The sequence below is a fragment of the Ambystoma mexicanum genome, chromosome 8 (genome assembly GCF_040938575.1).
Source record: "Ambystoma mexicanum isolate Mex_15411 chromosome 8, UKY_AmexF1_1, whole genome shotgun sequence".
Taxonomy (NCBI): domain Eukaryota; kingdom Metazoa; phylum Chordata; class Amphibia; order Caudata; family Ambystomatidae; genus Ambystoma; species Ambystoma mexicanum.
In genome coordinates, this window is record NC_090929.1 from 403,727,857 (window position 1) to 403,752,054 (window position 24,198).

Here is a 24,198-nt window from a genome sequence, read left to right on the forward strand (position 1 = left end):
GGCTTGGTGGAGGCTGCCCCTGGTGGCTGGGTGGTGGGGGTGGTGGTAGACATGAGTGGGGGCCTGGTGGAGGCTGCCCCTGGTGGCTGGGGGGTGGGGGTGGTGGGAGACATGAGTGGGGGTCTGGTGGAGGCTGCCCCTGCACTGCTGGGGGGTGGGGGTAATAGGGGACATGAGTGGGGGCCTGGTGGAGGCTGCCCCTGGTGGATGGGGGGTGGGGGTGGTGGTAGACATGGGTGGGGGCCTGGTGGAGGCTGTCCCTGGTGGCTGGGGGATGGGGGTGGTGGGAGACATGAGTGGGGGCCTGGTGGAGGCTGCCCTTGGTGGCTGGGGGTGGGGGTGGGGGTGGTGGGAGTCATGAGTGGGGGCCTGTTGGAGGCTGCCCCTGGTGGCTGGGGGGTGGGGGTGGTGGTAGACATGAGTGGGGGCCTGGTTGAGGCTGCCCCTGCACTGCTGGGGGGTGGGGGTGGTGGTAGACATGGGTGGGGGCCTGGTGGAGGCTGCCCCTGGTGGTTGGGGGGTGGGGGTGGTGGTAGACATGGGTGGGGGCCTGGAGGAGGCTGCCCCTGGTGGCTGGGGGGTGGGGGTGGTGGTAGACATGGGTGGGGTCCTGGTGGAGGCTGCCCCTGGTGGCTTCGGGGTGGGGGTGGTGGGAGACATGAGTGGGGGCCTGGTGGAGGCTGCCCCTGGTGGCTGGGGGGTGGGGGTGGTGGGAGACATGAGTGGGGGCCTGGTGGAGGCTGCCCCTGCACTGCTGGGGGGTGGGGGTGGTGGGAGACATGAGTGGGGGCCTGGTGGAGGCTGCCCCTGCACTGCTTGGGGGTGGGGGTGGTGGGAGACAAGAGTGTGGGCCTGGTGGAGGCTGCCCTGCACTGCTGGGGGGTGGGGTGGTGGGAGACATGAGTGGGGGCCTGGTGGAGGCTGCCCCTGCACTGCTGGGGGGTGGGGGTAATAGGGGACATGAGTGGGGGCCTGGTGGAGGCTGCCCCTGGTGGCTGGGGGGTGGGGGTGGTGGTAGACATGACTGGGGGCCTGGTGGAGGCTGCCCCTGCACTGCTGGGGGGTGGGGGTGGTGGTAGGCATGGGTGGGGGCCTGGTGGAGGATGCCCCTGGTGGCTGGGGGGTGGGGGTGGTGGTAGACATGAGTGGGGGCCTGGTGGAGGCTGCCCCTGGTGGCTGGGGGGTGGGGGTGCAGGGAGACATGAGTGGGGGCCTGGTGGAGGCTGCCCCTGCACTGCTGGGGGTGGGGGTAATAGGGGACACGAGTGGGGGCCTGGTGGAGGGTGCCCCTGGTGGCTGGGGGGGTGGGGGTGGTGGGAGACATGAGTCGGGGCCTGGTGGAGGCTGCCCCTGCACTGCTGGGGGGTGGGGGTGGTGGGAGTCATGAGTGGGGGCTTGGTGGAGGCTGCCCCTGGTCGCTGGGGGGTGGGGGTGGTGGGAGACATGAGTGGGGGCCTGGTGGAGGCTGCCCCTGCACTGCTGGGGGGTGGGGGTGGTGGGAGTCATGAGTGGGGGCTTGGTGGAGGCTGCCCCTGGTGGCTGGGGGGTGGGGGTGGTGGTAGACATGAGTGGGGGCCTGGTGGAGGCTGCCCCTGGTGGCTGGGGGGTGGGGGTGGTGGGGGACATGAGTGGGGGCCTGGTGGAGGCTGCCCCTGCACTGCTGGGGGGTGGGGGTAATAGGGGACATGAGTGGGGGCCTGGTGGAGGCTGCCCCTGGTGGCTGGGCGGTGGGGGTGGTGATAGACATGGGTGGGGGCCTGGTGGAGGCTGCCCCTGGTTGCTAGGGGGTGGGGGTGGTGGGAGACATGAGTGGGGGCCTGGTGGAGGCTGCCCCTGGTGGCTGGGGGTGGGGGTGGTGGGAGACATGAGTGGTGGCCTGGTGGAGGCTGCCCCTGGTGGCTGGGGGGTGGGGGTGGTGGTAGACATGAGTGGGGGCCTGGTGGAGGCTGCCCCTGCACTGCTGGGGGGTGGGGGTGGTGGTAGACATGGGTGGGGGCCTGGTGGAGGCTGCCCCTGGGGGGTGGTGGTAGACATGGGTGGGGGCCTGGTGGAGGCTGCCCCTGGTGGCCCGGGGGTGGGGGTGGTGGTAGACATGAGTGGGGGTCTGGTGGAGGCTGCCCCTGGTGGCTGGGGGTGGGAGTGGTGGGAGACATGAGTGGGGGCCTGGTGGAGGCTGCTCCTGCACTGCTGGGGGTGGGGGTAATAGGGGACATGGCTGGGGGCCTGGTGGAGGCTGCCCCTGCACTGCTGGGGAGTGGGGGTGGTGGGAGACATGAGTGGGGGCCTGGTGGAGGCTGCCCCTGCACTGCTGGGGGGTGGGGGTGGTGGGAGTCATGAGTGGGGGCTTGGTGGAGGCTGCCCCTGGTGGCTGGGGGTGGTGGGAGACATGAGTGTGGGCCTGGTGGAGGCTGCCCCTGCACTGCTGGGGGGTGGGGGTGGTGGTAGACATGGGTGGGGGCCTGGTGGAGGCTGCCCCTGCACTGCTGGGGGGTGGTGGTATTAGGGGACATGAGTGGGGGCCTGGTGGAGGCTGCCCCTGGTGGCTGGGGGGTGGGGGTGGTGGTAGACATGGCTGGTGGCCTGGTGGAGGCTGCCCCTGCACTGCTGGGGGGTGGGGGTGGTGGTAGACATGAGTGGGGGCCTGGTGGAGGCTGCCCCTGGTGGCTGGGGGGTGGGGGTGGTGGGAGACATGAGTGGGGGCCTGGTGGAGGCTGCCCCTGCACTGCTGGGGGGTGGGGGTGGTGGGAGTCATAAGTGGGGGCTTGGTGGAGGCTGCCCCTGGTGGCTGGGGGGTGGGGGTGGTGGGAGACATGAGTGGGGGCCTGGTGGAGGCTGCCCCTGCACTGCTGGGGGGTGGGGGTGGTGGGAGCCATGAGTGGGGGCTTGGTGGAGGCTGCCCCTGGTGGCTGGGGGGTGGGGGTGGTGGTAGACATGTGTGGGGGCCTGGTGGAGGCTGCCCCTGGTGGCTGGGGGTGGGGGTGCAGGGAGTCATGAGTGGGGGCCTGGTGGAGGCTGCCCCTGCACTGCTGGGGGTGGGGGTAATAGGGGACATGAGTGGGGGCCTGGTGGAGGCTGCCCGTGCTCTGCAGGGGAGTGGGGGTGGTGGGAGACATGAGTGGGGGCCTGGTGGAGGCTGCCCCTGCACTGCTGGGGGGTGGGGGTGGTGGGAGTCATGAGTGGGGGCTTGGTGGAGGCTGCCCCTGGTGGCTGGGGGTGGTGGGAGACATGAGTGTGGGCCTGGTGGAGGCTGCCCCTGCACTGCTGGGGGGTGGGGGTGGTGGTAGACATGGGTGGGGGCCTGGTGGAGGCTGCCCCTGCACTGCTGGGGGTGGGCGTAATAGGGGACATGAGTGGGGGCCTGGTGGAGGCTGCCCCTGGTGGCTGGGGGGTGGGGGTGGTGGTAGACATGGCTGGTGGCCTGGTGCAGGCTGCCCCTGCACTGCTGGGGGGTGGGGGTGGTGGTAGACATGAGTGGGGGCCTGGTGGAGGCTGCCCCTGGTGGCTGGGGGGTGGGGGTGGTGGGAGACATGAGTGGGGGCCTGGTGGAGTCTGCCCCTGCACTGCTGGGGGGTGGGGTAATAGGGGACATGAGTGGGGGCCTGGTGGAGGCTGCCCCTGCACTGCTGGGGGGTGAGGGTGGTAGGAGTCATGAGTGGGGGCTTGGTGGAGGCTGCCCCTGGTGGCTGGGTGTGGGGGTGATGGTAGACATGAGTGGGGGCCTGGTGGAGGCTGCCCCTGCACTGCTGGGGGGTGGGGGTGGTGGGAGTCATGAGTGGGGACTTGGTGGAGGCTGCCCCTGGTGGCTGGGGTGTGGGGGTGGTGGTAGACATGAGTGGGGGCCTGGTGGAGGCTGCCCCTGCACTGCTGGGGGGTGGGGGTGGCGGGAGACATGAGTGGGGGCCTGGTGGAGGCTGCCCCTGGGGGGTGGGGGTGGTGGTAGACATGAGTGGGGGCCTGGTGGAGGCTGCCCCTGCACTGCTGGGGAGTGGGGGTAATAGGGGACATGAGTGGGGGCCTAGTAGAGGCTGCCCCTGCACTGCTGGGGAGTGGGGGTGGTGGGAGACATGAGTGGGGTCCTGGTGGAGGCTGCCCCTGCACTGCTGGGGGGTGGGGGTGGTGGGAGTCATGAGTGGGGGCTTCGCGGAGGCTGACCCTGGTGGCTGGGGGGTGGGGGTGGTGGTAGACATGAGTGGGGGCCTGGTGGAGGCTGCCCCTGGTGGCTGGGGGGTGGGGGTGCAGGGAGACATGAGTGGGGGCCTGGTGGAGGCTGCCCCTGCACTGCTGGGGGGTGGGGGTAATAGGGGACATGAGTGGGGGCCTGGTGGAGGCTGCCCCTGCACTGCTGGGGAGTGGGGGTGGTGGGAGACATGAGTGGGGGCCTGGTGGATGCTGCCCCTGCACTGCTGGGGGGTGGTGTGGTGGTAGACATGAGTGGGGGCCTGGTAGAGGCTGCCCCTGGTGGCTGGGGGGTGGGGGTGCAGGGAGACATGAGTGGGGGACTGGTGGAGGCTGCCCCTGCACTGCTGGGGGGTGGGGGTGGTGGGAGACATGAGTGGGGGCCTGGTGGAGGCTGCCCCTGCACTGCTGGGGGGTGGGGGTGCCGGGGGACATAAGTGGTGGCCTGGTGGAGGCTGGCCCTGGATGCTGGGGGGTGGGGGTGCTGGGAGACATGTGTTGGTGATCAGTAGTGCAAGGTGACATGTGGGTTGGCTGGGGGGCATGGCCATGGTGGATGGGTTGCCTGTGGGACATGAGCAGGGGTGCAGGGTAGTCCCCTGTGGTGTGGGCTGCCTGCAAAGGCCGTGGAGGGTGTAGAGGGAACACCTGGGAGGACCCAGACGGCCAAATCACATGTAGCATTCCCCGGCACCACCTAAATACACGTACCCTGCTGAAATCGCGTGTGAATCTTCCCGCGCACCTCGGAATACACGTACCCAGGCCAATCGCGTGTGGAACTTCCCGCGCATCCCGAAGTACACGTACCCAGGCCAATCGCGTGTGGAACTTCCCGTGCACCCCGAAGTACCCGTACCCAGGCCAATCGCGTGTGGAACTTCCTGCGCACCCTGAAACACACATAGCCGGGCCAATCGCGTGTGGAACTTCCCGCGCACCCCGAAGTACACGTACCCAGGCCAATCGCGTGTGGAACTTCCCACGCACTTCGAAGTACACGTACCCAGGCCAATCGCGTGTGAACTTCCCGCGCATCCCAAAGTACACATACCCAGGCCAATCGCGTGTGGAACTTCCCGCGCACCCCGAAGTACACGTACCCAGGCCAATCGCGTGTGGAACTTCCCACGCACCCCGAAGTACACGTACCCAGGCCAATCGGGTGTGAACTTCCCGCACATCCCAAAGTATACGTACCCAGGCCAATCGCGTGTGGAACTTCCCACGCACCCCGAAGTACACGTACCCAGGCCAATCGCGTGTGGGACTTCCCGCGCACCCAGGTACACACGCACACGCTATTTTCCACACAGCGGGTGTCTGTGTTTGTCGGTACCCCTTTGCACCTCATTTGTCCTAGAGGGTCACTGTATGGACCATTCATCATGGCTGCATATGGGTGCTTTTTGTTATCGCACATTTTGGCGCACATTTTTTTCAGACGCAGGGACGCTACCGCCTGCTTTCTTGTGGCGTACTTGTTAGGCCCTGTGCACGTCTTTGACCGTGCGCTGGTTTGCCCTATTCGATTCCATGAATACGGGTTGTAGGTGAGCGTGTGGGCTTTTTGCGCACTTGCCTCCTGTACTTCCCCTGTGACGGCCATATTTTCACGCGTTGTTCCCCATTCCGAGTGTTATGCCCCGTGTTCCGCCTACTTGTGATGTGCGCCGCGCTATGTGCGATTTCGCAGAGGCCGTGGCGCACGCTGTTGGATGACCTGTGCGCCGGCGTGCGCGGCGCACATTTTTAGCGCACATCCAATGTTTTTCTCGCGCACAGACTTCCATGAATCGCTGTGCGCTGGTTTCCCTGCGATTTTCGCACTTTTCCTGCGATTCGCACGTTTTGGCACCTCTGCGCGGGAATTTTCGGCGCACATTATTTCCATGAATCGACCCCTAAGTCTTTCAGTGTTACTTGTTGGGTATTCAAAACAGCTTGGTAATTGCTTGTATGCCTATCGGTGCACCCCGGGCCTCCCAATACTCCAGGGCAGACTCACTGGTGTTTTCTGGTGTTCTTAACCCTTGGCGTACTTGCCGCAATGTTTTTGCAGTGGGAAAGCGTAACCCACTCTGCAGACACTTCTCCGGTCTTCCCGCTGGCCTCTCTCTCACTTGCCGGTATGATGGTTCCGCTGCAGCGTGACCGCGCTCCCTACAGCCTACTACTTGTTACTGGCTCTTCAGCTGACCCCTTTCTGCACCTGCTATTTTTCCCGGTCTCTCTGCACTCCGGCAGGAAGCGCATGTCTCCTTCAGCGTAGTTTGTTCATGTTTATCTGCATCCGTTTCTGATTTCCGCTGTGAGCGCTCTGCATCGCTCCTCTCCTTCTGCTCTGCCATGCATTTTCAAAGGCACACCATTTTTAAATGTCCCTCACTGCTGACTGGTATCGCAACAACTAGTCTGCACATGCAGTTTGGTGTTCTTTACGCCCCACGTTAACTACTTTCTCCTCTTCCTTGTCCTAGTACTGTAGGTTATATTGGATTTGGAGTCTATTGGAGATTGAGACTCTGTAAAGCTATAATGCTTCGGATTTTCATTCAAGCCAAACTGTTGGACATAGAAGTTATTACTTGAATATAATGTGCAGTGGTAATTTTCTCAGCTTGGCGTCAGTACTTTAGAGGTTGTTTCTCGGATGTCTCTTCTCTTGAAGTAACTACTTTTTCCTGATAGTCGTCCCCTCCCACATGATCCTCCCTCATGACATCAGTCCCAGGGTCAGGATCAGGTAGCGGCTGCCTACCCCTGGCCATGTGGGAGGAGATCATCATCAAGGAATCAGTGATGACTCCACAGGATTCATCACAGGATGGACTTAATGTCAATGGCCACGGAGTGCCAGTGTCATGGCGTAAGCTAGGGGAATGAGAGCTGTAGAATAGACGATTGCAGTTTTTCAAGTTCTGGGGAAATTAAATATCAGACTTTAGGTCCCCTTTTTCTTGGTTTGAGGGAAGAGACACTTAGTTAACTGGGTTCGTTTAGAAGTAATCTAAAAAGGATTGTGGACTTTTATTATGTGTAATATACACAGCATCGACACATTTTTATTATGTTATTTTTAATAATTGGCTTAGTTATGGTTTTCTGTTTGTTTTATTCTTTATCAATGGGGTAGTGTTAGTAGAGAGATAAATTGTCCTCAAGTTGTCCTCATTGTTATGGAGACAGAAGGTTGGACAGGGGGAAAAAGTAGTTTGAATGCCCCGGATGAATTGTCTCTCTTTGATTACCCCATTGTGAATTATTGTTTATTATTGGGTATCACTGCGCATTTTAAGCATAATTGTGTATTATTGTATTGTTTAATTTGTTTTGCTTGCTTATGGTTTATAGTGACAGTTTCTTCCAGCACACTGATGTTTTCCATGTCTGTGTTTTGACGAGGTGCTTCCTGTAGACCTGAATGTTTGCCATTTGTGTCTTTAGTTATTTGTGGGTCATCACTGATTTCTTCTATTTCACAACTCTTTTCCATGTTTGTTGGTTGTGACTGCTTTTCTTGTCGACTTTGTTTTTTGCATTTGTCGTGCTTGTTATATGTGGATCTGACATGGGTTATTTTTGACAACCCGTATTTGGCTGTGACATTTGGTTGATTTACTCATGAGCCACCCTCTTTTGTTTGCTTTGCTTTCGAAGGTCTATTGGGTTTGTCTCTGGCAATGTCTTGATTGGTAATTGTACCTTTAATTGTGGTTTAACAAGCACTTACTTTTGGTTGGGAATTTTGTTTTTGACGTTTGGTTTACTTTTAGATGTTTTGATCATCGGTTTCGGATAAGATGACTTTGCTCCTTTGATGAAGATAGGACATATTTGTTGTGGCAAGTTGTCACCTGAGTTGGGTGGCAAGCCTGTGCCAACAGCTGGAGCTGCTCTCGTTATGACTCCCTTGCACCCAGTCGAGTGGAGATCTGGAAGAAGAAGAAGTTAATGTGAGTGCCTCCACAGGCCAAACAAATATCGATGATGGCCCACTGAATCTTAACATCAACCCTGATCAGAAATGAGCTCCAAAAGGGCCACTCCGCTTGCATATTGAACAGCACACGCCACATAACGCTTCCAGCGAGGCATGTGAAAAACAGGAAGATATAAATCCACCAACTAAAAAAAACTCTAAAATCAGAGAGACTGGCGCCGAACACACATAAAGATAAAGCTTTGATCAAGGGGTCGAGAAACTCTGCAGGTTCAGAGGGTGTTTTTAATCCTGCCCCCACCAAACACAATGACACGCATAATGACTCTGGAGCGGACTCAAACGAAGACAATTACCACATTTCACCATTAAAATTACCATCTCGCTTGATAAACCAAGCGGTACATAAATCAAGAAATCTTGTATTAAATCTCAATCCTTTTGAAGATGGGCTTCTACTCGAAAGGATGAGTACTGAAGAGGATGGGCTGATCATGAATCGAGCAAATGTAATTAGATTATTACATCATGTTCCATCTCTTCGCTCATTAACATCCAACGACATAGCGAGAGTCGAATTTCCAGAAGAAAAAACACTGGACCGAGTGCTCATTTATCCGATGACTCCTCTGATCACACAATCCTTAAAACAGGAGATATCTCAAATAAGATCATTAGGCTTTGATCTAACCGAGTCAAAAATAGCAGTTGGTCCGACAAAAAACATTTACTCCTCTTCAGAGTTGAATCCACCACCTGAACCAAAAGCCGCTCAAGGGCTCATCCACAACTGGTCTGCTAGAAATCATGGAAGGAGGAATAGCACCATTGATACCCATGATCGGCGCAATTATAAAAATCACTGGCAGGAAAACCCATCTCATCACTCGGACCGTTATAGGTCAGATAGAGCCAACACACATCAGCGCAGAAACTCCTATAGGTTTAGAAAATCTGTATCGCCATAACCAAGGAATGGCCATAGCCAAGAAAGATCTTCTAATAAACATGAAACAAGGCCCTCAGTGGCTGGCACAGAAGAAAACTGGAAATAGCTCATGGGACTAGAGGCTGACAAAATCAAGATAGTATAGGACGGGCTCCCACCAGCACTAATGCCCCTCACAATAGTATCATGGAACAGAAGGGGCTTCAGTCATTTGTTCCAGGTAGGAACCAACCGAATTGAAACGCATGACATTTTTTGTTTCCAAGAGACCTGGTTGCGTATTCCACCTATAGTCGAAGGCTATTCAAGTCATCTTAATCCTGCAATTAAAGGGGACACTGGTAGACCAACGTCAGGCCTACTTATCCTTATCAGCAATCAGCTCGACTTTGAAATAATCATGGAAATCAACCCAACCTCCTTAATACAAATCATAGTAGGATCCATTAAAATTGCTAATCAACAAACAAGGCAGACGCTTATAGTCGTAAACCTTTATTGGAACCCAGCTTCTGTTGCAAGTATGAATTTTCCAGACCAAATTGAAAAATGGCTCGTGCACTGCAAACAAAAATGGGTGGACCCATGGTTCATCATCTGTGGTGATTTAAACTCGAAATGTTGGGATGAATCGAGAGGTCTCATAACACTCAACAGTTTCTCACTAACTCCAGCAGAAAAGAGAGGCTATCAGTGGAACATCGTTATGAACGCGCACAAACTGAACTTACTCAACGGCAATACCACTGGAGACATCCCAGCTAATATCACCAGAAAACATGGCAACGGTGGACACATCATAGACTACATTTACATTTCATCGGAACTAATCTCTGCAGAAAACAAAATGGTGGTTATACACATGGACAATAGTGATCACAACTTACTTTCAGCTAGATTACTACCAATCCATAATAATACAATATTCACAAACATGAAGCTGGTACAAGTCAATATGGGAAAAAATCGAATTCAAATACCGCCTATCAAACTTCCCTTTTTGACTAAAAATTCTACCACTCTTGTAAACCATCTGCTCTCAACAGAAGAGACAGAACCTTTGAACTACCTTAGTTTGTTCAAAACATACGAGATAAAACCAAAATCTTCTCATTTGAACTCTATTGTACACCGGCACACCTTTGACCACCAAGTCATCCTCCGAAAAAAATCTTTGAGGAAAAGCCTCCACAATTTGAAACGAGATAATTCCGCACCAGCCACGAGGAAAAGCAACAAGTACGGCAACAATATCGGAATTGGCTACGGCGCTACAAAAAGACAATGGATCATAACGACGCAGAGAAAATTCTATACATCATCAGATCATCCAATACTGCAGAAGTGTGGAGACAAATAAATCATCTACAGACCGATCAAAATTCCTTGACAACGACGCCAATCCATCCTGCAGCCTGGATCTCTCACTTTAAGGCAACTTTTAACCAAGAACAGGATGACAATTCATTTTATAAAAGAGAACGTGAAATGGCACTTAATAGATACTTCAGTGGACACCATTGAAAATGTCATCATGAAGTTGTCCAAATCAAATGCATATGGCCCCGATGGGATAAGCAATGCTACCCTTAAAGAAAATCCACATGAATGGGCGAAACTTTTGTCAATTCTTTTCAACTATATCACATCAACTCAAAAGATACCACCTTCATGGAAAGAATCGATAATTATACCCATTCATAAAAAGGGCAAATTCCAGCCAACTATCGCCCTATAGCACTGCTAGATTCTATGGGCAAAGTATTTGGTACACTCGTACTTCGAGCATTGCGTGACTTGGCAACATCATCTGGCCACTGTGATCGATGGCAATCAGGCTTCGTTCAAGGCATTGGGACAGCCCTCAATATATTCATTCTAAACCTGCTGAAAAGCCGCAGAGAGAAGACAAGATTCGAAAATGTACATAGCTTTTATCGATTTAACCCAAGCATTTGATAGTATCTCATGCCCAAAGTTATGGACCAAACTAGAAAAATGGGGTTGTCCGGCTTCCATCATAGACTCCATTAAAGAATTTCACCACCATACTACTCTCAGCGTCCGGCTGAACAAAAAAGGTCTATTAACTGAGCCAATTCCAACTAACAAAGGCGTCAAGCAAGGCTGCCCGATGGACTCTGAAATATTTAACATCTTCATCTCTGACATAGATTCTGCAGCTAGTAACATAAGATGCTTTCCTCCCTCAATAGCAAATATCCAAGTCAGCCCCCTAGTCTATGCTGACGACGTGGTCCTTATAGACCAGACCCCAATTGGTCTTCAAAGACAGCTAAATGCTCTACAATTGTATGTAGAAACCAATGGACTCACGATCAATCCACAAAAATCTGCCATACTACCTTTTGGCGTCCAAAAGAGCCAGTTGTGAATCAAAAAGATGCACTGGTCACTACTGGGAACAGAAATCCCTGTAGTTCAATCCTTTCTATAGTTAGGAGTTTGCGTCAACACAAGCAAGATTGATGCTGCGCGGCTCCAAACACTAAAAAAGAAAGCAATGAACCTGACAGGCGTAGGAAAAACAATTCTGAAACACTACTGTGGCTTCAGTTTAATTCCATTAATCAAATTCTACAAAGCTAAGGTGATTCCGATTCTTACCTATGGTGCCGAAACCTCCTTCAACTTTAAAGCCAAATACTGGGCAGTTTTAGAAGGCCACTTTTGGAAAAACACACTTCGCCTTCCAAAAGGAATGCCAATACAGGCAATTCACAGAGAGCTGGGTTTAACCTCCATGTTAGCAATTGTAGAATGGAAGACACTCTCATTTTACAGAAAATGCATGGAGGAAAACCCCAAAGGCGGTTTTAAATGCCTTAAAGAAGCGCTTATGGAAGAACTTGATCCACTATTGACCTTATGGCAAATAGAATGTCAAAGTCTACTTGATATTACAGGAGAGCAAATGGATACTTTGATCAACAACCCGGACAAAGTAAAAAGAAAACTATACTCCTGCAATTGGTTTAGAACTGAAAATGAATGGTTAACATGTAAAATCTATGGGAAACCATGGGATCACAGTAAAAAACCAAATTCCCTACCAAGCTATCTAAAACTGTTCAATCATTGGTATTTCAGAGACCAACTTTTTAGATTTCAGCTCAACCTCATCAAAACAAGAGAAACTACTTGGCCACAAAACTATGCTGCTCCGTCACATTGTAGACTTTGTCAGAACCTTGAGACAACAGAAAATCTGTATCACTTGATAATGGTTTGCCCTGCTCTTTCATCACAAAGGGCCATCTTTATGATTCCCATCATTACAAAGTACGGACATAAATCAAAAGAGCTATGGTGGAAAATGCTTCAATCTGGCAAAAAAACATAAGTATCCATAGCTGTGGTCAAATTCTCTATCGCCATACAGAAGCAGCTCTCAACATCTGAAGAATCGTGGCCTCGATCTTAAGAAGTTAACTAAAACTTAGATCAACAGACTTCAAACTGTCTAACTTGATAAAAGGTTGTCAATTGTATAACCACATATCTTAAAGAAAAAAAGAAGAAAAAAAAAGATGTTACTTGCCAATTTCTTTCCTTTACTATTTATCATTGACCAGAAATTGCGGGTACTATTTTCACAAAGAGCCTCCAGCATTTGTTCATTGTCTTGTTGGTGACGAAGGATCTTTCTTGCTCGTGACCATTGCTTATAGTTCCTAATAAGCTTTTTCTGTTCTCTATGAAGTTCAAATGGATTTGTAATGGAATACTTCAGCCATCTAACTTCGTGCCTTAAGGACCTTTTCTGAATCCATGTCTCCTCATCGAAGAAATGTAAGTGATGAGTTTCTTTTGCCAAGGCTCCTGCTGTCGGGCGGTGCACCGACCAAATAAATGGCTGAAAGCAGTATGGTTTACAATTCTCTTTTTGTTCTTCTAATGAGATAAGATTTAGCTTCTCATTCAAATTTCGTCCCTCTCTTTTGTATTTAACCAAAACTGCTTTGCCTTTTCTCAGTAGTAAATCCTGTGGATATTTAACCAGCTTGTCTTCCATTGAGCTCTTGATTTTGACTCTTAATCGAGCGTGATCGCTCCCTTCTCCCCAGATTATTTCCATGGATGTTTTCTTCAATTGTAGGTCTTCAGAGACAAAAACATAATCCAATGTGGAGAAGGCGTTACCACAGGACCATGTTGGATTTGAAGGGAAGTGACCTTCAACAGAACCATTTAGCATGAAGAGGCCCCATGAATTTAAAAACTCTGACCACTGTCTCCCTGTCTTGGAGGTTTTTGCCCATTTTGATGATTTCTTCACGTTTTGAGTCATAATACATTGAATATTCAGATCACCTCCCAAGATCACGCTGGCATCTCCATGGAACAACGCAATTTTCTCCAACACCATTGACAACGACCGATGGAATTGATCAAGGCTACATTGCACTGGATTCCAATAAATGTTCACTACAAGTGAAGGAAGATCCTGAGCGGACAGTAGTTTGGCTTCACATGCCAAGATACCTTCCTTTCCATTATGCAGAAGTGTAACATTTTTGCTAAAAGAGTTGTTAATTTCAAGCAACAATCCCCCCGACGGTCGTCCTTTAGGTTTTTGGCTTGCCGGGGTTGTGAATATTGTGTACCCTTCTACTTCTATTGGGTGTGTGTACCAGGTCTCCTGGAGTAGAATAGCATCAGAATTTAAAAAGAGATATTTCTTTCTGCTACTCACAGTAAAGGTCTTTGGTCCGTGGGTGTTCCAACTTGTAATATTAATTTTGTTGTGCCTAAAGATTCTGCTGAGTCAACCCCAGCTTCAGTATTACTGGTGAGAGGATCTCTGGGAGTGCCGCTAAAGTGCTGGCCTTATTTTCTCCCATGTTTCCCCGAGAGGGTACTTCTGGCTCCTGATTTAAAATTCCCACAGCTTTTGCGCTTTCTCCTTCAGAGGTAAACCTCTCACTGTTTTTGCCAATTTGCACCTCCACCGGGTTCTTCTCAAGAATCAACAGGCTGATTTTTTCCAGCTCTTTCTTATAACTTTTTATGGCTTTCCATGCCTTTTGTGATGTGAAACCCACCTCTACTATGTTCATCACCTGTCTGCTCGGAAACTTTACATATTCTAGGTTCCCCGAGCCAAACAGGTAGAGGTTGGGAACTCTTTTGACGTAGTCCAAGATGGCACTTCTACAGAGTGATGTATGTTTTGGTATTTTATTTAACGCTTTTAGCCAAAGTTTTGGAACAGCATATTCTTGAATTTCTAGATCTTCTTCCAGGACTTGTTCTAAGAGTTCACCTCCACGTCAACTATCATTTTGAGGTCTTCTGTATTTTCCTTCGGTACTTCTGTCAGTTTCTTTGTCTTACCCTGACCATTTTTTACTTCGTCCATCAGTGATGTGCTTATGTTTTTCTTGGCTTCTCGTTTTAGAAAAATTGGTGCAATTTTTAACGTTGCTTCTATTGAACTCTGAGGTTTTTTAGGAAGACTTCTGTTCTCCTTCCCCAAAAATATGGAGGCCCAAGGTGGGTCTTTCAGTGATGGACAGGTTAGGATTGTTTTTTTCCCTCTATACTCTTCTCCACTCCCAGTGGGACTTTTGGTGCTCATGACTCCTGCAGAAGAGGTTTGATGTGGAACTACTTGTTGATCCAAGGGATCTGTCTGAAGGCCAATACTAGCCCGCAAGATCTTTGCTTTAGCCGGGCAACACATGTAGGATTCCAAGATAGCTTTCTGCTTGCCGTCTATTATTTTTTTTTCGGCAACACGAACGGGTTTCCCACTTTTTGCCTGATGACCTTTCGTGTTTCCATTTGTTATGTCCAGTAAGTGCGAGTCATTTCCTAGCATGTCTTTCTGAGAGGTTTTTTTCAATTCTTTAGTTACTGATGGTTCTTCATTATTATGCTGTTTCATTTTTTGGGCACCAAGATTGCCTTTTTTGTTTTGTTTTCGCAGGATGAATGGGAATGCCATTGTGCTGAATTTTTTTAAAATTTCTTGTTTTTGGCTTTCCTTCGTCCCTTTGACAGTTGTTTGCCAGGTACCAGCCTTTCACCAGAACTTCCATCCTGAGGGCTTGACACGTCCTCCTGGTTATTTATGGGGGGCTCGATTTCTACCGCTTCATCTTCTTCCACAACATGTGCAAGCCTTCTGAATTCCTCCAAAACTGACTCCGAGAGGGGAGTGTCATCAAACTGATTGTTTGTCCCCTGTCCCTCTCTCGGGCTTACCGGGGACCGAGTTGCTATTATCTTTTCGGTCTTCACTAGGTGTAAAATTTCTTCGAGTAGACACTTGTGTTTTTCTTCTTCCTCTTTTTTTCTTTATCAACGACCTTTCTAGGGCTGAGAAGTCTAATCCTTGCCCCGCAAGCTCCACTCTCAGCTCTCCTAGTGCCGGTGTAATAGTTCTGTTAATTGATGAGGTCAGCCCCACTGCTGTGGAGTCCAGACTAGTTAGATCTTTGGTTATTTCCATCAGGGTACCTGCTTGTAATTGAACTTCCAATTTCAATTGCTCAAAGACAGACACCAGTGAGTTTAGTACGAAGTTCAAAGCTCCCAGTGCAGCTGCACTAGGCTCTTTTAGAGTTTCTTCTCCTGTTGAGTTTTTTGGTTCCTGGGCTACCTCAGATGTGGAGCCTGTTTTTTTCCCCTCATAATTTTGTGTTTGTATAAAAACGTCCTCTCCTGGAGCCTCTTCTACATTTAGTATCTCCCTTTCAGGCACAGCAATTTTTTGTACAGGCATTTGTGGAGGAGGGTTTACTATGGATAAGCAGTCATTTATGTCATTTCCTAAGAGTTCTATACCGCTTCTATAAATAACATCTCCATTATCACTGCGTTTTTTCTTGCCAAAGTGTTCATTGATTTTCCTTTGGATCTTGTTTGTGGTGATGGTATATTCCAAGCCCTTTCTCCACGACTGTACCGTATCAGAGGGGGTGCTACTAGCTGGCAGAAAACCCGAAGAACCAAGATGCACCTGTGCGATAGTTATATTAGCAGTGTGTTGACTTGTGGAGGGTACATTATTCGATGGCGGCTCTTGATTTTGATTCTGATTCTGATTTTGTGGCTCCTCAGAGTAAGAGCCGTCCCATTCTGGGCACCTAGTGTCATCCTGCAATGCATTACTTCGCAATTTCATTGTCCCCACACTCCACTGTGCACAGCGCAGGCACAATGCTGGCTATCCCCACGCTTCGCTGCTCACAGCGCAGGCACAGTGCTAGATGTCTCCGCGCTCCGCTGCTCAGACAAGATAGTCAAGCCGCACTGCCACAGAGGACACTTGGCAGCCACTTCCAACTGTCAAGTATCTAGCAATGGGCACGGGCACAACACACAGTCAAACTGCACTGCTAGAAATGCACAGCCACTTCCAGCTGTCAGCACCCTTGACTAAGCAGAGCGCACAGGGAAGAAGGAACCAGACTATGCAGAGCACTCAGGCATGCTTAATCCCCCCACCCGGGCAGTTATTTCCTACTTATAACGAGCGCGGCAGCACCCCAGCCCAATATGAGCACAGTACTAGCACAGACAAAAAGTCAAGCAGGGCAACAAGGTGGAAAACAAGGCAGCACGCCTCTCGCAGCCTCTTACCACAGTTAAGCTATAATCCACCCAGCACCTTGGAGGTTAGGAGCTCGAGAGGCTCGAGAGGCAAATCAGCAGCAGCTCAGGCAGCTCAGGCAGCTCAGGCAGCTCGCCCGAACCACTCCGCTTCTGTACCTTCAACGGCTCCTCCCCAGGTGCCGTTCTCCTGCGTTCTGTGTTTTTATGTTCTGAATTCTAGGTGCCGGGGCTCCGCGCTCTTGAACGTCTTCTTGAGCTCTTGGACTCCTGGACTAGATCCTCCAGGTGAGAAGGAGATCCTTACGATCCGTGGCTCTCTACTCCCAGGGTGCTACTACGAGAGTTTGAAAAAAGAACCTTACACGCTGCACGCTACACGGTACTGACTCAAGCCGCACCTCACGTTCGCCATTCGTTCTCCACTGAAACAGAGAGAGGCCGCTTCCGAATCAGTGCTACGATCCCACATAAGGTAACGCTGGGGAAGAAATAAAAGATGTCTGTGTCATCAGAAAAGCGATGATATGGGAACTTAAAGGGAGGGGTGAAATTTCAAAAGCAGAGAAAGGTGAAAGGAGGGTACCAAGAACAGGCATCTTGAGGGACTCTTCCTAGAAATTGAGAGGCTGAGGAAGCCCAAACATTCCAGGAGATGGAAAAGTAGTGACCAGCAAGGTAGGAGCCAACTAAGTCAAGAGCACCGCCCTGGAAACCGAGCTGAAAGTGAGTCTGGGGGAGAAATGATGGTCAGCAGACACAAAGAGAGCAGGGAGATCAAGTAAGATGAAGGAAAAGTGACAATGATGTCTAGAAGAAGTTAGAGACATGGGCGAGCGCTGCTTTCGTAAAGAGACAGCTCTGGAATCTGGACTGGAGGTAGGTAGTGATACAATTGAGCACCATATGCACTAGGATTTTAGAACAGTAAATGGGAAGTAAATCAGGTAAGTAGTTAGCCTTATTGTTGGATTCTGTTGTAGTTTTCTTGAGCAGGTCTATGATGGTGGCCACCATATAACAGGGTGGATTGACCTTAGAGGACAGAGAGAGGTTGAATAAGGTGTATCGGTAGTTGTAGAAAAGGGTTGACAGGTCTTTAATGGCCTGGAATGCAAGAGGGATTGGCAGCCCAAAGGGGTATAGCCAGAATACACTACCTCCCATGCTCACCTACTTATTTATCTCCGACTTTACCCCATCAGTCTGGATGAACTGGTACACACCCTCCTGTCTGCCAAACCATTTTGCACTACCGCTGACCCTGCATTCCATCCCAGATTTTTAAACTTTACTTGCATCAACCTCCCCCACTTTCGTTCACCTCTCCCAATCCTCTGGTATCTAACCAGCCTGTTATAAGATGATCACTGCCATACCACTTCAGTATGACAACCTGTCTTGCACTCCACCAGACCCCCTCACACCCAGACTGTTGAGGAACTAGGAATCATTAACTTCACAGACATCTCCCCTGCCTTCTTATTGTAAATGAATTGGTCATTCGAAAGCACAGAAGTGAGTTCTGAGTGTGGACAAGAATGGGGGTGGATGTGCTGCAGCAGGGATATGAGAGGGATAGATGATAGTAGCACCCGTACGGCCAGAGCCAATCCTTTAGTGTATAGAGAGCCTACCAGCTTGGGATTCCACAGGAGGGATCATGAGGAGAAGATTCATGCAGCTGGGCAATTGATTTCCCCAGGTAACGGGTAGTGATAGAGTGAGTAGGAGAAGACTGAGGATGGACAGGAGTGTAATACTCAAAAGGTGGGGTGGGTGCATGTTGAACCAATAGAAGCCACAATGCAGTTACAAAGGCCACTCGCTGCCAATATTCAGATACAAAGGCCACTAGCGACCATAATGCAGTTACACAGGCCACCAGTAAGTAATCATATAAGGAGTACAAATGGAGTAATAATGTCATATAATGAAAAGTCAAGTGGGATTTTGAAAGGAGAACTGCATTGAGACGGTGGGTGTGAAACAAATGTGGCAAGCAAGCAAGAGGGCTCTGACATGACCAATAGGAGACTAGTGCTTGAAATGCTGTCTGTAATTCTATGTAGGTCAATGTGCTTGGTTTTGCAGGAATCAGCTTTGATACCAGATAGTTTGACTTGATTTACAATGAGAAAATAGAAAGAGAGACAGACCAGAATAAAGAAAAAAATCCATAGATTTCGCTGAACGGCCATGGTGTTGGTGAATACCATATGTGTGTCAAGCTTGTTCTAGGAAACAATTTGTGCCTGGGAAAAATATAATATATGTTTGAGGTGGAGGATTCAGGTTGATGTACATTTCGCAACTGGGCCAATGTAATCAGCAAACTGATTGACATGTGCCCTATTTGGATAACAGGTGTCTCAGCCTCCAAGTAAACACTGTAGAAAATTTGGGACAGTGTCTATCCCCAGAGTACCCACAGCACAGAATTGGAGGAGTTAAGAAAGCTGGAAACGTTTCTTCCAATCCTCAGAAGTAACCCCATGGCCAACCATGTCAAATGCTCTTGAAAGCTCAAGGAGGACCAGCAGCCAGGCACCCCTGCCCACCAGTATGCATGCCCATATGAAGTATAGCTGTCTACATTTTGAAACAGGACACACTTTCAATTGATATGACCAATGCCACTTTTAGGAATTAATAACTTCTTCATACTGCTTTATAACCGATTTTCCTGTCACTTTCCCTGTAAAAATACTCTTGATAAGGGACAGAAAGTTGCCTTAATCAATACAAATGCGATATTTTTGTGTAAAGGTGAGGCTTGATCTACATTCAGGCTTAAAGAAAAGCACCTCAAAGCATTTTGCTGAATTCTGGCCATCTGAGTTAGACTTCGCTCTTGTAATTGTGTTGCATAGAGTATTTTGCTGATGAATACTTTGGCTTTTTCCCAAGAAATGCAATTTGTTCTATGGGTGCCACACTCCCTCTCCTTTCTCTGCTTCCTTTGAAAGCCTGAAGGTACCCAGAGGCAATTCTCCTCCAGTGGCCACTCCCCATTCCCTTCTCTGCCTCCGATGGGCCTACAACCTGCCTGTACCCCCCTCAGAAGACCTTTAAAGGTGGTAAACAGGTCCACCTTGCAACCCTCAACTCTCGCTCTGCAAACAAACACTCTTCTGATATCTGTCTCCTCCTTGAAGACTTTGACCTCGACTTTCTCACCCTCACTGAGACGTGGTTCACTGCCAGCTCTGTCACTGCTTTTGACACACTCCTTCCTGACGGCTACAAGATTCTCTCCAAGTCCAGGCCTAACCGGTCTGGAGGTGGAGTGGACTTGATCTTCCCTGACTGGATCCCTGACACTATTATTCCCACCCAGTCCTACTCCTCCTTTCAATGCCTCGCATGCAGGCTCAGCATTTCTCCATCCCTTTCGCTGCCTCTTGCCACCATCTACAGGACACCTGGACCAGTCGCTGTCTTCCTCTCTGAGAGGTCTGACCTCATATCTTCCATTCTTGCCTCTACCTTCAAACTTCTCCTCCTTGTCAACTTCAATATTAACCTGGACTCTTCCGAGGTGGCCACCAGTCACCTTTGCAGTGTCTGCAATGTTTGTTCCCTCACCATCCATCCCTCAAGTCAGACGCATTCTGCTGGACATACCTTGGATGCTGCCACCTCCTCTGACATTCCTATCTCCAACCTTCACACTACTCCTCTCTCCTGGTCTGACCACTTCCTCCTGTCTTCTCATCTGAATCTCTTAGGTCCTCCTACTATGCCTTTGACGGCACTGCCTGTCTCCTTCTCTGTCATTCGACTGATGAAGCGAGTGTCAGTTGCTGCCTTTGCTTCCACCTTCATTCCTCCTTCCTCTCCTGCCATGGACGCCCTCGCTGACTCCATCCTTTATAATCTTCACCTTTCTATCACCAACACCCTGGACATCATTGCCTCTGTCATGAGGATCTGAATGAAGCCTGCCTCCAAGTGTAACACTTGGTATGACTCTGACCTAGCCTCTCTGAAACGTAATTGCAGAGTGGCTGGGCGGAAGTGGCAGGCTTTGGACGCATCCTCTGATGAACTGGCCTGCACCTGCTCCAAAGGCATTACAGATTCTCCATTCATTCTAAGAAGAGGGCTCAAATCCATGCCCGCGTCTCCAGAGCATCTAACCACTCTAGCAAACTATTCAAAATGTGAGAGGAACTCGCCAATCCTTCTGCAGTCTCCACATCTCCTCTTCCTTCCCTGACCCTCTGTACCTCTCTGGCCTCCCACTTCCTTTCCAAAACCCAGGACATTCTTCCCTCACTCTCCTCTGCCCTCTCTCTCCTCCATCTTCATCTACCATGCATCCCCTCTTCACTCCTCCACCTCTCTCCCATAGTACCAGATGAGGTATTTGGAGTATTCCTCTCTATGAAAGTCTCCCCCAAACAGGTGTTCCGCTGTTCCTCTACAACTATCAAGGACAACATTGTCGCCCTTGTGCCTACCCTAGCAGATTTCTGTAGCCACTAATTTGGCACTGGCTCCTTTCCTCAACCCACCAAGCACTCTCTTGTGCATCCCCTCCTTAAAAAGCCTTCTCCTGACCCTTCCTGCTCTGCTAACTATCACCCTATCTTCATCACCCCCTTCCTGGCTTCCTGGGCAAACTCCTCGAGAAACGTGCCATCTCTCAGCTGACCCAACACTCCGACTCTGTCGGCTGTCTCCACGACCATCAATCTGGCTTCAGAGCTGCTAGAGGCATGGAAACTGCTGTGCTGAACACCCGTGATTACCTGCTCTTTAATCTTAACTCTAATTCTCCTTCCATTCTTATCTTCCTTGATCTTTCTTCCGTCTTTGACACAGTCAATCATGCCACCGTGATAAATTCGCTCTGTGACACCCTTGGCAGGGTTTGCTCTGCTCTGTTGATCCCCTTCCTCTCCAACAGACCCTCCAAGGTCCACCTGGGCCCTTTTTTCTCCCCTATCACACTCCCCACCTGCGGCATCCCTCAAGGTACAATCCTCTCACTGTGGCTTTTCAGAATCTACCTTTCCCCCTTGGCCCATCTGATCTCCTCTTTCTCTCCTCATTTCCAGTGTGATGACACACAGCTCTCTCTAAAGCTTCCCTCTCCTTCCTCCTCTTACTCCTCTCTCATCCCTGACTGTCTGACCGCCATTCAGTCATGGTGTGCTGCCAATGATCTCTGCCTTAATGCCAGTAAGATCGAGATCCCCTCCATTGGGACCTCAGACCCCACCTTCCCGTCCTCCCTCTGGCTGCCCTCTATGGGCCCCCTTTCCTCACCCTCTTGTGAGCTAAAAAATCTTGGGGTCATATTTAACTCCTCTCTCTCCTTTTCTCCTCACACTGAGGACCTTGCCAAGAAGGCCCACTACCAACTGCACTTCCTCAGAGGAATTCTCCCTTTCCCCACCTTCCCCCAGAAACTCAACGTCTCCATAGCTTTGGTCCTTTCTAAGCTTGACTACTGTAAAAGCCTCTTCCTTAATCTCCCTTCATCATCCCTTTGTCCCCTTCAACTAAATCAGATTAGGACTGCAAGACTTATTCTTGGCCTCAAGCCCAGGGACTGCATCTTTCCAGCCCTAATTTCTCTCCACTGGCTCCCGGTTGCTGCTTGGATCTGATTCAGGACCCTCTGCATCATCCACAGGGCTTCCTGGGGCTTGGGACCCTGCTACATCCTTCTCTCTCTCCCTAAATACTCCCTGCTAGAATCCTTCTGTCTGCTAGCTCTAACAGTCTTCTAGCCCCTCTCAGGCTTGAGCCAGACCTCCTTAAATCCCAGAAGCTCTTGAAGACCTTCCTTTTCTCCTCCATCTCTCTCCCTCTCCCCTGCTAACTTCTTTCTCCCACTGTATGACAGGCTCCTGATTCCCTCAGAGTATTAAAGGGCCCCATGCCCCGACCCAGCCCTTCCACGCCGCTTCCGCTCCTCCCCCCGCCCCCTGTGCTTACCTGCTCTGCATGGCACTTGCCCTTTGGGCCTCCCCATAACATTGCGCTTCTCTCTTCACCTTTCCCTCTAACCTTAGCACTTATCGCTCTGACCTGCACTTCCCTCCTCCCCATTCCCTCGCACTTCTTGTTGTTGCACTTGCACAATCCAAATGTCATTAAGGCCTAGTAGGACCCTTATTATATTTTTCTCCCTTGTGCCCCCCTCCCCATTTGTCTTGTGGCGACTTGAAACACCACTTGCTGTATAGGCGCCTTTCAAAAAGTCCAATAAATAAAATAAAGAGGTGTAGACATGTATTCACTAAATTTCAACATTTATACCAACTTTGCAAAAACACAACACTTTTTGGATTCTTAGTTCGGACATACCATAATCCTCCTGCTCCTGTCTAGTAACAGCGAACTGCAACAGCAAATCGTATTCACGATAGCTCAAGTGAGAGAATGCTACTTTCCCCTGTGGATGTAAGAAAAGTAGAAGTCTTCCATCGCTGCACAGAGTGTCACTTTGCGGGGTGTAAGAGGAGCCTCATCGCTCTTGTCCTCCGGGACACACTAGTACTTGCTATGAGAACTGAACAATCTAACTGGTCCTTCCACAAACTTCTGAAAACCTGGTTCTTCACAAGGGCACCACCCATTCTGTCCTCACCTTAACACCTTCTGTTCAAGACCAGAGGGTTTAATGTGCTTTACAAATGTGAAAATAAATACATAATGTATATGTAGGTGATTTGTACAGGAGCAGGATCGTTCTGAATCTACCTACCCCTGTACAGATGGCAGCCAATTAGAATCTATGATTCCTTCACTGACTGCAGAATCATTCATAATATGTGACAGATATGTAACTCAGTCAATGTTAGAAGCTTCAAAAACAGTTTTCGAAGTGGTGGTAATGAAGGTTAGAGCTATACCTGTTCAATGCAGTCTTGATATCCTAGAGAAATTGGAGAAAAGAAAAAAATTGTTAAATCACAGTTTTACTATGTATTAAATATTAAAGTTTTCACAAATATTAAAAAGAACAGTTTTACATTTTAGACTAAGCCACGCATCCTTGCAGGATCAGACATGGCTACACTTTAAAGCTGATCCGGAATTCCCTCCAGAAGTGACACCACTTTTGACCACTAGGGCCACCCCCCTGTTCAGAACATGATATGTGGTACTGATCACACTGAAATGACTCCTCTTTCCCACTGGGAAGTCAAGTTGCACACTTTCTAGCATGCCCCAAGTGACGTTGCCCATGAAGTGATTTATTGCCTTTTTACTGCCTATGCCCTCACCACTGACTTATGTTTCTTGGTGGGGAAGTGGTAGGAAGTGTCGAAGCCATGCTTTGATGAAGTGAACCCACTATCTATGCCTCACACACTGACCCATACACTAGCAAGGTGTATGTTAGGATGCAATGTATACACCACTGGTTAACCATGCTCACCAGCCAACCTTTGCCTCCAGAAACGATAATACAGGAATGAATGCATTTTCCCACTCTCCAGAGCCCATCCACCGACAGGTAGAGCCAGAGGGGGAAGTGATGCATCAACCTGATTATCCATGCCGAAACCCGGAACAATTATTTTTT

The 24,198-nt window shown here is 50.2% G+C and overlaps 1 protein-coding gene across 1 annotated transcript in view; it reads right to left on the minus strand.

The window, feature by feature from the left end:
- LOC138473605 (butyrophilin subfamily 1 member A1-like) overlaps window positions 1-23,540 on the minus strand; it is a 324,409-nt gene extending 300,869 nt beyond the window's left edge. The window contains exon 1 of the mRNA XM_069612162.1: window positions 23,522-23,540. The gene's annotated coding sequence lies outside the window, so the exon portion shown is untranslated. The remainder of the gene's footprint in view (window positions 1-23,521) is intronic.
- Window positions 23,541-24,198: the final 658 nt, after the last annotated feature.